Source organism: Arachis hypogaea, chromosome 17, assembly GCF_003086295.3.
Source record: "Arachis hypogaea cultivar Tifrunner chromosome 17, arahy.Tifrunner.gnm2.J5K5, whole genome shotgun sequence".
Lineage (NCBI taxonomy): Eukaryota > Viridiplantae > Streptophyta > Magnoliopsida > Fabales > Fabaceae > Arachis > Arachis hypogaea.
The window spans coordinates 18863608-18865956 of NC_092052.1; the positions used below are offsets into that span (position 1 = coordinate 18863608).

Here is a 2349-nt window from a genome sequence, read left to right on the forward strand (position 1 = left end):
GTCTAGGCATATAGATCATTATTGGGATTTCTTGGAGCATTCCCCATATAGTTAACCTGTTCAAAAGGAAATTGAGCATAGTTATAATTCTCACCTGGAATGAAGCTACCATTCACGTCATAAGGAGCCTCTTGAGGGGCATTCTGAGCATTAACAGCTGAAACCTGCATCCCACTTAAGTGTTGAGTAAGCGTATTAATCTATTGAGACATGAATTTATTCTGAGCAAGAATAGCATCCAAGGTCTCTACTTCCAAAACACCTTTCTTCTGAGAAGTCCCAGAGTTCACAAGATTCCTATTAGAGGAGTAGAGATATTAGTTGTTAGCAACCAATTCAATAAGCTCAGTAGTCTCTTCAGGCATTTTCTTCATGTGCAATGAACTACCTACAGAATTATCTAAACACATTTTGGACATTTCACAGAGGCCCTCATAAAAGATCTCCAGCTGGGTCTATTTAGAAAACATGTCAGGGGGCATTGCCTGGTCAACAGCTTGTACCTCTCCCAGGCTTCATAGAGGGTCTCACCCTCTTTCTGCCTGAAGGTTTGAACCTCCACCCTTAGCTTAGTCAGCTTTTGTGGTGGGAAGAATTTAGACAAAAATCCAGTGACTACCTTATCCCAAGTGTTCAAGCTCTCTTTGGGCTGAGAATCTAGCCAGAGCTTTGCTCTATCTTTCACAGCAAATGGAAAGAGCATGAGCTTGTAAACCTCAGGATTCACTCCATTCGTTTTCACAGTGTCACAAATCTGCAGGAAGTTAGAGATAAATTGGTTTGGATCTTCCTGCGAGAGTCTATGATACTGACAATTTTGCTGCACCAGAGTAACTAACTGAGACTTCAGCTCAAAGTTGTTTGCAGCTATAGGAGGCACCACAATACTATTCCTATAGAGATCCGGATTGGGGGCAGTTTATGAGCCAAGCACTCTTCTAAGTTGTTCATTCTCATTCGGATTTGCCACATTGGTATTAACAGCACGATTATGATCCATAGTGGACTCTGCAGCTTCCTTTTCAAAGGTCTCACTTAGATTTTCACTAGCTTTGTAAAGTGATAAACCACAATTTTATGGTATATTTTGGATTGAATTGAGTGGATTTTGTCAATTATTCTCCCACTTATGCATGTAAATTGCATGTTTTTAAGTTTCCTTCCTAATTTTGTGCTATGATTGAAAACATACTTCTTTGGCCTTAAAATTGCTAATTTTTAATCCTCTCTTATTACCATTTGATGCTGTGATGTGTGTGTTAAGTGTTTTCAGGTTTTATAGGGCAGTAATGGCTTAGAGGATAGAAAAGAAGTATGCAAAAGTAGAAGGAACACAAGAAATTGAGGTTTTGAGAAGCTGGTGTCCAAGCGCACGCATGGTTGACGCGTACGCGTGACCGAGCCATAACCAAATGACGCACACATGTGGCTGACGGCTACGCATGGCTAGGTGCAGAGTTCAAGCGATGCGTACACGTGACTGATGCGTACGCGTGACGAGCGTCATGTGCCTCAGTAAAGAGAATTCACTGGTGGCGATTTCTAGGTTGTTTTTGACCCAATTTCAGGCCCAAAAATGAAGACAAGAGGCTGCAGAGTGGAGCTGGAAGGCATGATTCGAATCATTCATTTATTCACACACATTAGGTTTTAGATGTAGAATTCTAGAGTGAAGAAAAAATGGTAAGACTTATGTAATGCAACTTATCTATATGAATGCAACTACATGCTAAATGCTTTTACCTACTTGGTTACAAGTAAATAAATCTTCCAGGAGCAAATATGAACTAGATTCCACTAAATCAAATCTCAAAATAAAGTACAATTAGACTTGCAAGAAGAAAGCTCGTGAAAGCCGGGAATAAAGAATCGAGCATCGAACCCTCACTGTAAGTATATACACTCTAATAACTCTAATTACTCTAGTGTTTGAGGGTTGATTCTCTCGGTTTTCTACTAATCCTGCTTTCTAAGTCTTGCTCTTCTTCTACCAATCAACAAAAAATTAATGCACGAATACACATATCAAGAGGTCTTTTAAGGGTTGTAATGGGGTTAGGGTCAAGGTAGGATTGTATTTGATTAAGTGGACTAAAATCTGAATCCTTGATTAACCTAAACTCCCCACCTAACTCAAGACAATCCATGTAATCAAAATACAAAATCTAACTACCCATTAACTATGTTTTCCACATATTCATGCATCCCAAATTTGAGTACAATACATATGCATTGCTACCACCATTTATTTTTGGGCATTTTGTCCCCCTTTTATTATTGTCTTTTTTCTTTTTCTTTTTTTTTTTTACATTTTTTCTTTTTATTTTTCTTATTTTTATCAATGCATAT

The 2349-nt window shown here is 38.5% G+C and overlaps 1 non-coding gene across 1 annotated transcript; it reads left to right on the top strand.

Annotated features, from left to right (window-relative positions):
* The first annotated feature begins 464 nt into the window (after window positions 1-464).
* LOC112768268 (small nucleolar RNA R71) lies at window positions 465-571 on the top strand. Its single transcript, XR_003185705.1, has one exon. It is a non-coding gene; the product is annotated as a small nucleolar RNA R71 (small nucleolar RNA).
* Window positions 572-2349: the final 1778 nt, after the last annotated feature.